The following is a 12,167-nucleotide window of genomic DNA, read 5'->3' as shown; positions in this document are numbered from 1 at the left end:
CGGCCACCTTTGCCACCCTTACGGCTTGCACGCCTCCCAACCATGGCACTGATGTTATTGTGCGTATGGGAGTGGGTGTGCACAATTGTCCTGGGCAATTGGGTGTCAAAGGGGTTGGGTACCAGATGGTATTCGTACCCTAGTGCAGTGGCAAGGCTATATGACACCCCTGGGGAAAGATGACGGGTCACGCAACGCACAGGCACCCCAAAAAAGTTAAGGAACGTGCACGATACCCCTCCTAAACCACGTGTGCGTATAAAAAACCCTGCACTACGCTGTGGCATCCAGTAACACAAGAATGAACGTATGCGTGTCACACGCAGCCTAGATTGACCTCTGAAGAGGTACGTGACACACGGGGCAAGCACAGATGATAGATGCGTGCGCAACTCACCGTCTGCCAGGGAGAAATGCGTCAAAAAGACGCGCGTGTGCGCGTTGGCAACACCCCCGCCAAAAGAAGAATGGGACGCTGTCTGAGGAGACAGGACAACAGTAGAAGGGAACGCTGTGTGAGGAAACAGGCCCAGGAAAAAGAGCAAAAGAGAAAAAGCTGTCAGAGGTAACAGGGAGTACGACCTTTGAACGCCGTGAAGTAAATCGCGTGTCAACTGACAAGAAGTACAGAATACACCAACTCGCTCTCCACGAAAAGCACGTACAAGGAAATGGCGTTCTACATGTACCTTTTATGCAGGCCCACAGGTCCTGCGTCACTTCCGCGTGTAGGCGCTGAAGGGCCAGCCTCCAATCACACGCATTGGCACTGGCTTGTGTTTCTTTCACGCGGGTTGGGAAACGGCTGGCTTGTGTTTCTTTCACGCGGGTTGGGAAACGGCCGTGCGTTATAGACGCGCTTACGCGCCTGGCCCTTTGGACCAATGAAATCGGGTACGCGTGCTGACACGCTCGCGCGGCACGTGTATTTTTTTAACGTGGGTTGGGAAACACCCGTGCGTCATAGGCGCGCTTACGCGCCTGGCCCTTTGGACCAATGAAATTGCGTACGCGTGCTGACGTGCTTACGCGCTGAGGGCCTTTCCTCGGATTCCACGCAGACGTGCATGATTTTCACGTGCCAATTCACTCCGTATCAAGCTGGCCACGCGTTCACACACGGAAGACCACGCTCCTGCCCAGAAGGCCGAGTTACTGCCCCCCAGTGCCCCGAGCAGCCTCCCACGTGCCATCTGCTGCTGCCTGCCTGCCTGCCTGCTGCCACCGTGCCCTGCCATTTGGTGCCTGCACATCAGCCATCTGCAGGCGTACAGTTGCTGTGTCCACCCCTGCTGGAACTGAAGACTCCCGACTGGAAGAACACCACTCCACAGCCCAGCCCCAGGACCAAGTTGCCCACCCACTCCTGCCTCTGGGGTTGCCATGTCGGGCACTGAAACATCTGGCACCACTGGCAACCCCCAGCCAGAGAGGCAGAGGGGCCCCAGCTTCAGTGTCACCGAGGTTGGGGTCCTGGTGGAGCGAGTCCTGGGGCAGTATGATGCCCTCTTCGGAAGTAGCCGCGCCAACTATGAAGGACGGACTCGGATCTGGGACGACATCGTGACTGCCATCAACGCGGAGGGGGTGGCAGTCCGCGACAACCGACATGTCAGGAAGCGTTGGGAGGACTGCAGGTCCAGGACCCTCTCAAAGGCCCGGCACCTCGTGGAGGGGGGCCGGGGCCACATGAGTTCGATCCAAATGAGGGTCCTGGCACGCATACACCCAGCGCTCCACTCCCAGGTCCTTGAGAGGGAGACCCGTCTGGAGTTGAGCGGTAAGTGTGCAGGCATTGCTGTGTGAGACAGTGCATGTTGCAGTGTGCTGGTTGTGTGATGCTGTATGTGTGGAATGGGCCTTGTAGGCATGTATGTGTGCAGTGTTGTCATGGCGATGCATGTGCGACCAGTAATTTGTGGATCACATGGTTGTTGTATGTGTTGCTATGCAACCTGAGGAGGCCTATGCAGATTGGACACATGTGAGCATGCAAGTGTATGTTCGTGGACATGGGTGTGGGTGAGGGATGGATGCTGATGCCAGGTACATGTATGGTGTCGAGGTCGGTGTGCTTGACCTTCATGTCTGTGACTTTTGAATGGCATGGATGCATGACACATGTCTGTGACACTGTACAGATTCACTGATGCTGCCTAATCATCCTTGTATCCACTGTGTTTGTGATGTACGAGGCCACATGGATGTGACAGAGGTGAAGTGTGTGCGTGTGATTTGCATGACCAATGATGCATGTGAGTTCCATGACATCGTACTTTAGAAGAGTGCAGTGGACATGTATGTTGATGTGCATGCCATGGACCATGGGTGTTGCGTGTGTGTATTGCCTGACCCATGTGTTGTGGAGGGACATGATAGAAGTGTACTTTACCATTGCCAGTCATCTGATATTGCTTCCTGTGTAGGGCACCATTGTACAGTGCCCTGATGCTTGTGTTCTATGTCTCCCTCTATGCAGCGGCTAGTGATGGAGAGGGCGGAGACGGCGCTGTGGAGGTAGACGGCGGGGATGCCCCCACGGCTGCGGCGGAAGGGGTGGGTGAGCCCCCACAGGGGCCAGCTACAGCGGAAGAGGGCAAGGAGCCATCCAGGTTGGTGGTTTCTACAGAGGAGGAGGCGGCCGAGACTGAGGCACACCTGAGGCCTGGTGGGGGCATCCCTGCTGGTGCAAGTGGTGCAGTCCAGGGCCAGGGGCAGGAGGCAGCACAGGTCGCCGTGGAGGTGCCTGTGCATGTCGCTGTCCCTGACCCTGTGAGTGCACCACCATGCACCAGCATGGATGCCCCGTCCCAGGCCCGTCCGCAGGTGGAGGGGGTGTCTATGTCATCTGACTCCCCTCCACCTGCGGACGAGGGGACCCGTGGGCGCATGGAAAAGGTCCTGATTGGGGTCGCGTTGCGCACGGGGGTCATTCGTGATGACGTGCGTGCTTCCCGGGAGGAGCACGCACATCATCACGAAGAGCACCGTGCCAACGTGGCCCAGTTGGGATCTGCCATTGGCGCAGGTTTTCTGCAGGTGATGGCCAATGTGTCGGGCATCTCCTCCTCTGTGGAAAGTATGCGCCGGTCGTTCTCCTTGCCGTCTTCCGGCCCAGTTGACACCAGGGCCCCCTGTGGACCTGCCCCGACCAATGCAGCCGGCTCAGTGGGGATCCCATCCCTGCCACAGTCGGGAGTCGGTGGTCCAGCTGGTGCGGACACCATGGCAACTGGACCCCTGCAGGTGGAGGATGTGCCGGCATCATCAGGCAAGGCACGTGCACGACGGCGTCGGTGGATACCATCAGCCTGGATGCCGTCGTGCTGGCAGAGGCAGTGGCTGCAGAGGCAGCGGCAGCGACGTGGGAGGCGTCATGGCTCGGGGCCATCAACATCGGAGGGGCAGCCATCGGCTGGAGGGCAGGAGGACCCTGGACAGAATGTGTCTTCCGTGTGGCAGCGGTTAGGCCACGCAATAGATGCGGAGAGGCGGCGGGCAGAAGAGGGGCGGCTCGCTATGGTCAGGGCGGTGGACTCCATGCAGAGGGCCCTGAGGCGTGCCGAGTGCCTCGAGGAGATCCGCAGGGGCTTGGAGGTGGACACTGCGTCAGCCCTGCGGGCCCTCGGGGCCATTGAGGATGAACGCCTCGGGGAGATAGAAAGGGAGTTCGATGATGCCCTGGCCCATAACATCTCTCAGTGAGCCGCAGGACTGGCCCGCCGCCTTTGTATATAGTTATGTAGATAGTAGGTTTCCTTTATTTTTATTTATTATTTGGGTTGATTGGACAATGGCCCACGTTTTTTGTATATAGTTAGCATTAGTTAGGTTTTGGGTAGGTTTCATTTTATGGTTTTTAGGGATATTGGACCCGGACAATCATCTTTGTACATAGTTTGTGGATATTTTCGATTTTATTATTTGGACCATGGGGCAATGTGTTTGTTTTTGATTTCCATTTTGATTGACTTTGCACCCGTTCTTTTGGATTTCACCTTTCATTAGATTTTTTTTGTTTTTTACCTGTTACTTTGTGTATTCATTTAGGTGTTTCTTTTTTTTTCCTTCTTACATTTTAATACATTGTTCTTTTGATTCTATTGTGTGGACTTCTCTCATTGGTTTGTTGACTGTCACAATCTGGGTTTTCACAGTCATGTGTTGCCATTGTGTGAGTCTGACGGACTTGGACTCATGCGCATACTGCTCATTGGTTATGTATCATGTAATGGGTATTTGATTTTTGAATGGATGTGTACCTTGGATGTGTGTATGGACTGGGGTGACATGGGGTGGGATGTGGTTGCCCATGGGATCCTGGGATCTGTATTGTGATTTCCTATTGGCAGGGGAACATCTGTGTGGGCCTGGTGGAGGGTGCCCCATGACTGCTGGAGGGTGGGGTTGGTGGGAGACATGACTGGGACATAAGTGGGGGCCTGCTGGCAGGTGCCCCACAGTGCTGGGGGGTGGGGGTGGTGGGAGGCATGAGTGGGACATGGGTGGGGGCCTGGTGGAGGGTGCCCCATGACTGCTGGGGGGTGGGGTTGGTGGGAGACATGAGTGGGACATAAGTGGGGGCCTGCTGGCAGGTGCCCCACAGTGCTGGGGGGTGGGTGTGGTGGGAGGCATGAGTGGGACATAAGTGGGGGCCTGCTGGCAGGTGCCCCACAGTGCTGGGGGGTGGGTGTGGTGGGAGGCATGAGTGGGACATAAGTGGGGGCCTGCTGGCAGGTGCCCCACAGTGCTGGGGGGTGGGGGTGGTGGGAGGCATGAGTGGGACATAAGTGGGGGCCTGCTGGCAGGTGCCCCACAGTGCTGGGGGGGGTGGGTGTGGTGGGAGGCATGAGTGGGACATAAGTGGGGGCCTGCTGGCAGGTGCCCCACAGTGCTGGGGGGTGGGGGTGGTGGGAGGCATGAGTGGGACATAAGTGGGGGCCTGCTGGCAGGTGCCCCACAGTGCTGGGGGGTGGGTGTGGTGGGAGACATGAGTGGGACATAAGTGGGGGCCTGCTGGCAGGTGCCCCACAGTGCTGGGGGGTGGGGGTGGTGGGAGGCATGAGTGGGACATGGGTGGGGGCCTGGTGGAGGGTGCCCCATGACTGCTGGGGGGTGGGGTTGGTGGGAGACATGAGTGGGACATAAGTGGGGGCCTGCTGGCAGGTGCCCCACAGTGCTGGGGGGTGGGTGTGGTGGGAGGCATGAGTGGGACATAAGTGGGGGCCTGCTGGCAGGTGCCCCACAGTGCTGGGGGGTGGGGGTGGTGGGAGGCATGAGTGGGACATAAGTGGGGGCCTGCTGGCAGGTGCCCCACAGTGCTGGGGGGTGGGGGTGGTGGGAGACATGGGTGGGGGCCTGGTGGAGGGTGCCCCATGACTGCTGGGGGGTGGGAGTCATGAGCAGGTGTGCAGGGTAATCCCCTGTGGTGTGGACTGCATGCAGGGGACGTGGAGGCTGTACAGGGAAGACCTGTGAAGACCCAACGATCGGAGTAGCGTGTTCAACTATCCACGCCCCCCTGAAATGGACGTAGCCTGGGATTTCGCGTGTGAAACGTTCCCGCGCACCCCTGAAATGGAAGTAGCCTGGGATTTCGCGTGTGAAACTTCCCCGCGCACCCCTGTAATGGACGTACCCTGGCTTTTCGCGTGTGAAACTTCCCGCGAACCCCTGTAATGGACGTACCCTGGCTTTTCGCGTGTGGGACTTCCCGCGCACCCCTGGTATTCCCGTAGCCTAGCTTTTCGCGTGTGAAACTTCCCGCGCACCCCTGTAATGGACGTACCCTGGCTTTTCGCGTGTGGGACTTCCCGCGCACCCCTGCAATTCCCGTAGCCTAGCTTTTCGCGTGTGAAACTTCACGCGCACCCCTGTAATGGACGTACCCTGGCTTTTCGCGTGTGGGACTTCCCGCGCACCCCTGGAATTCCCGTAGCCTAGCTTTTCGTGTGTGAAACTTCCCGCGCACCCCTGAAATGGACGTAGCCTGGGATTTCGCGTGTGAAACGTTCCCGCGCACCCCTGAAATGGAAGTAGCCTGGGATTTCGCGTGTGAAACTTCCCCGCGCACCCCTGTAATGGACGTACCCTGGCTTTTCGCGTGTGGGACTTCCCGCGCACCCCTGGAATTCCCGTAGCCTAGCTTTTCGCGTGTGAAACTTCCCGCGAACCCCTGTAATGGACGTACCCTGGCTTTTCGCGTGTGGGACTTCCCGCGCACCCCTGCAATTCCCGTAGCCTAGCTTTTCGCGTGTGAAACTTCACGCGCACCCCTGTAATGGACGTACCCTGGCTTTTCGCGTGTGGGACTTCCCGCGCACCCCTGGAATTCCCGTAGCCTAGCTTTTCGCGTGTGAAACTTCCCGCGCACCCCTGTAATGGACGTACCCTGGCTTTTCGCGTGTGGGACTTCCCGCGCACCCCTGCAATTCCCGTAGCCTAGCTTTTCGCGTGTGAAACTTCCCGCGCACCCCTGAAATGGACGTAGCCTGGGATTTGACGTGTGAAACTTCCCGCGCACCCTTGAAAATCGCATGGGCCGCTTGCCGTGATGGTCCAGGGTTAGCGCAGCCCCTTGCGCTGGTTTGTGATTTTTATGAGATTTCCCAGCGCAAGGGGCGTTCCTGGGGGCGTAACTGGCGCTGCAGCGAGTCGCTGCGCCACTGTGCGCCACGGCTGCCTGGGGAAGCTAAAATCCATGAATACGCTGTGCGCCGGATTCGGTTTTGGCGCACGCGGCTGGCGCAGACTATCGCACGCGCACGCTGTGCGCCAGCCGCGTGCGCTACTTGTGCGCTGAATTCTATGAATTACCCTGACAATGTAATCTTGCAAACTCTTCTGTCATTCCTTCCCAAAATGATTGCAGGTTTCCATCTCAAATTAGAAAATATTTTTAAGGTCTTTTTTTCCAAGATCCCATTTGAGTAGAGCAGAAGAGACCTTGCATAACCTGAATGTAGCGTGGGCACTCAAATTCTGAATAGAATGGACAAACCATTTTAGATGTTGCAGCTGTTTCTTTATAACCTACGATGACCATACCCGTGGGAACAGGGCCTCCAAGGTCTCTGTTGCTAGATCGATTGTTGCATACATCTCCAAATCTTATGAACTAAAAGGAGATAATATTCCTCAATGTCTTCAAATGCATTCTAGAGTGCTAAGGCAGGATAAGTAGTTTTTTCTAAGGCATGTCCCGATTTTTGAAATGTGGAAGGCTGCCACTTGGGACACTCCTTTAGCTTTTACTAAACATTTACAAAAATTAATTCCATTTCATTTCAGATTAGTAACTTAAGCTTCATTAAACATTTTAAACAACAATAAAAAAATGAAAGAAATAGAATAAAATCACAGAGATAAAACACAATATACATGACTTACAACTACTGTCTTCAAAAGGGGGACACTTGACCTAACCAGAGCCCAGGAAGCACAAGAAGAAAAGGAAGGATGTTTCTTTCAGTCAGGAAATAACTTGCAACCTCTTTGCTTGAATTCTGGTCCGGTATATGCTGCCACTTCCACCTGTACATTTCTTCAAAATCTGGTTCCAACAAGTTGGGAAAGAGGGAGAGCAGGACAACAGAGAAGCAAAAAAACACATTCATGATTATTCTGTTTCTCCTACTCCTCGCTCTCCCTTTTACAAGAGCCATTATTGCGGTTCCCCATGCCTCACCTAAATACTGTGGCAATGGGTACTGGCTCAGCCCATTTCTGCATGACTGCCGACCTCATAACGAGTACCGGGCGCACATAACATACAACCTCCTCACCTGGAACTTATTCTGGCGCTGCAGAGGCCCGGCACATCTCAACCTCTGGTTCTTTCATAGAGCACCCACTTGTTTCCCCATAGGCTTGTAAGTAACGCAAGTTCCCTCCTCGTTTCCTGTATATTTCTTGGGTTCTACTCGTCCTTTCCAGGTTGCATTCTCCTTGGTTGGGGCTGGTCCTTTCTTGTCAAGGATATGGGGTCCTGATCTCCCAGGTTTACCTGGCATTCTTTAAGTCCCACTTTAACAACTTACCACCCTCTGTGGTGTAGTACCTCACCCTTCTACTCCTGTCCGCATGGGAGAAGGTCCTTTAAATACCCAGTGCTGATGACCCTTCTTCAAGCTTCCATCCTTTCTAGACGTCATTTCGGCTACCTGCGACTGGCACTGTTTTCTGCTGTATGCTTTTTCCTCCAGACAAACCCAATCTTCCCTGGCAGTATCACTTGTCTCATCGTGTTCTAGTCTTCACCGTAGGACATATGGGCACCTCAAGGGACTGGCCTTAGCTCTGCAGAACCTTTTGACACCTCATTGAGCAGGTAGGGCTGGTTGCTAATGCGACCCACCACCCCGCGGAACGTTCTTTGCAAGACACCTTGCCTGACAGGGAGAAAAACCTATGAAACTGGTGTGTGGTGGTTGTGGATGTGAGGGTAGAGGAGTGGCACTGGTTTATGGATAGATGTACAAATGTGAGCGCCTGTAGTTATGTAAATAACTTTTTAAAATGTTATCAGTGTGTCTTTTTTAACCACCTTTCATGGATATAGGCTGCCCCAAACAGTTGTCAAGAAGGGAGAGCAATGGCTAAGAGAACTGTATACAAAAAACGTCACTGCTTTTGAGCAGACACACATCTTGGCACTGGCAAAATTCAACCTCTTATATACTACGGCTCAAGAGTAAAAATGGTATTAAGATAATATTTGTGCTTGCAATCAAGGCCACAAAGTACATCTTTATCATACTCTTTTTCCACCCTGAGTACAGACTTCCAAGCAGAAAATACATGGTGTGGATAATGAAGGGGACCTTAATTGGCAATTACAGAGAAATGGCAATATTCCTTTTTTGTGATCAATTTCTGGAGGACACTTGGAAAGTAGCCCTTTGTCTGTATGAAGCAATAAGGATCAGAAAGAATAATATGTGGGCAGCTACAATTGACCATCAGCAGTTTGAGGTGGCGAGAACGCTTGCATTTTTTCAGATGCTGCAAGGGGCCAGTTACTGAAAAGGTATCTTCAAAAGACCCTCACATTCAAAGAAGGTTTAAGTGAGAAACACAATGACAAGATGAAAAGAGGACAATGTCTGGCCGGCGCCTTTAGAAGACATTGGCCCACGGTTGTAAAATTATCTAGTGGCATCTTTGTCCTGACTGGGATGCTGATTAATGTAGTATATGTTTGCTGGATATCGCTGGCAGTATTATATGTTAGCTAACTGTAAAATGGAGATTGTTTTACATTTTTTTAAAAATGGTTTGATTATTTACCATCACATTAGAGGTTTTGTTCTGTTTTTTTCACTTGTTTTTTCGTATGGAAGGCCTCTAGCCAAATGCTAAATAAAGAAAACCATACTCGCCAAGAAAGTAATTTTTCATATTTTATTAGTAGTTTTTTAACTAACATTTTATTTGAAACCTATTTTTGGATCTTGGTCTGTAAAACATTTGTTATGGACACTGCAAAGAGATTGAAATAGTAGATGGCATGCAGTAAACTCGGAAACTTGTCAATTTCCTTTCTTTGAATGCTAGCTTCTCTCCCAATGGTTTAGAGACCTTAATCAGAACAGATGATTTAGCACTCCACGTTGAATTTCTTGTGTAGAGCTGATGTTTGAGGGGGTTTGGTTTATTACCTCACAATAGATTGGATCAACTGTGCATTTTTTCGGTGATTTGTTTCATGGTCATGTGGGTGCTGTACTATGTTACGCTACAGCGCCCACATCCAAGTGAGACTTAAAGCCATGCCTCCTTTCAGACAGGACATTCTCACTGTAACACAAGCATATGGGTCCCGAATAACAGCAGTGGATGAGGCAAAAGAAATTACGGGGAACTCATAATTTTTTAAGAAGACACCAGAGAACACAGTAACACCCCATGAGGAGGACAGGTGAGGTGGATGTAGATGATGGGCCAAATCTGACCCTCATGCTCCCTGCATGACTCTCGACATGTAGACAGCGAAATGATAGATATGCCTCACTCTTAGGCACATCACCGCAATGATTGATGTATCACAGGTACGAAAAGCGATAGTCTCTCAGACAACCATTCAGACCATACCCAATGATGATTTGACGACGTGGAATTGACACCAATCGATCAGGTCGACTGACTTGGAAACCATAAACCAATGACATCATCATTGACATCACGACGTAGCCTTGCTTATACATGAAGCACATATTCATCCATGCTTACGGCCCACTTAGGCAGAGGACGGACACACATACATATCTCCATATTCATATTGTTTGCCAAAGCTGAAACCGCAAGATGCAAAGAATTCATAGTTCTAGCTTGCACACGCCTGACTGATACTAACATGGAGAAGCCATAAGGAATAGTATAGAGCTTCTAGGCCTCTGAAACGAACAAGAAAGTAGAGACAGATTCTGACTGCACAAACAAGCTGACATGATCACCGCAGCTCGAGGCGAGCAGAAACAGGACATCCAGCCAAGGACAAAGGGGAAGCAGAAAAATTCCAGCTACTGAGATAGTGAGCCACCTGCAGAAATTCAGGCTAAAATCCTCATAATTACAGACGAGAGGGCTTCATTTTGTCGTATCGACACACGTGATCCAGACGGAGACAACTGTTCCCAGAGAACCAGAGAGGGGAAGATGCAAGTGTTGCCCACAATTTGTTAACTGACTGCAATCTTTCAGGCTTGGGTGATCAGAGAATAGCAACCTTAGGGAACGCTTTGAACCTCCATGTTCTTTCGCATTGCCTTGAAGAGGTACATTCAGTCTGAGAACTGTCTAGGGTCCCAGGGCTGGGAGGACACATTTTGCACAATCCAAATTCACCTTTCACATTGGGATATATTTTGTTGCGAGGGTCAATGGTCTTTTAGCGACACTGAAAAATTGTCAAAGGGTGCTAGTACAGGTTGTTCTATGAGGAGCCACTGGGCCTGGCTAACCAATCACGAAACTAACCTATACATTCTTTATTTCTAACTTACCCAAACTGACCAATGTAAATGTCTGCTAGGTTTCCGGGAAGGAACCTGGATTTGTGACGTCACACCGTGATAAAATCGGGCGACACATGCTTAGGCGCCGAGAGCTCTAGATGAAACATGTTCTTCTCGTGTGATCCCTGTTATGTTTTTTTGCTAATAAACGACAGTAACTTTGCCCCATGGCTGAGGCTTCCATTCTTGTGGCTGGGAGTTTCTGAGGGGCCCAAGACTACTCTGCCAATAATCGGGGTAACTGCTGGAGGAGCCCGGCCACGCTATACAGGGATATTGATCGCAAACCCTCAGTTGAAGAACACAAACACAAACATGGAAACAATGCCTGAGAGTATCATATCTGAACAGTCTAGAAGTACAGCATTCCCGAGTGTGAAGGTGACCCACTTGATGGATTTGAGAAATTGAATCATTGACGTTCTATTTAAGGTCAGAGCAAATTGTAGTGTCTAGCTTGAGAGCCGTTCCTTGTTGTTGGGAGGTGAGTCCGTGCTGGGTAGCTTTAGGGGAGAGTGAGGCAAGGGGAGCCATAGTTACTGTTGGAAAAATAAAGAGATTATGTTACAACACGCTCCTTGGTTCTTATTAAATTGAATGCCTCAGTGAATGAGTCCCACTTAGCCTGCCAACAACACTGTCTTCCCTCCGTGCCCTGCTCCGTGTCCTGCTCCGTCACGCAATTCAGATTTCTCTCTGCAGCCCTATGCAACAACTATGGCAGGGAACATGTTGGGTGGTGGGCCACTACTTCAGTGATAGATCCATCAAGACAAGATGTTATTTGTTTTAAGACATAGTATGCATTGAGTAAAATTCAAATGATGTAACAGTGTACAGCATTTCTTATGAGTAGCTAATGCACACAAATTGCTGACAATTTCTTTATTCCATCCTTAAAAATGCACTTTATGATGTGGTTCATTTGCTCAAGGTGATGATTGGGTGATGCTTTCTTTTCCCTAGTTCATCTATTTTTCTTCAGCAACATATTTAGAACTTTGCATTTTAAAACTGGCTTAATTACGCTACTAAATCTGTTTTGTCTTAAGGAACTCTATGCATTATTACTTCGCATGCCCAATGCTTTGATATACCCTCAGGAAGGTCAATCGTTATGAACTGATGTGTGACTTAGGCAATGATGTGTAT

At 51.2% G+C, this 12,167-nt stretch overlaps 1 long non-coding RNA gene across 1 annotated transcript in view; it reads left to right on the top strand.

Moving 5' to 3' along the window:
* Positions 1-12,167, top strand: part of LOC138503975 (uncharacterized) — a 487,513-nt gene that overhangs the window by 344,006 nt on the left and 131,340 nt on the right. The window lies entirely within an intron of this gene.

This window comes from Ambystoma mexicanum, chromosome 11 (genome assembly GCF_040938575.1).
Source record: "Ambystoma mexicanum isolate Mex_15411 chromosome 11, UKY_AmexF1_1, whole genome shotgun sequence".
In the NCBI taxonomy this organism is placed as follows: Eukaryota; Metazoa; Chordata; class Amphibia; order Caudata; family Ambystomatidae; genus Ambystoma; species Ambystoma mexicanum.
The sequence above is the reverse complement of the archived record's forward strand: the minus strand, read 5'-3'. Positions and strand labels throughout refer to the sequence as shown.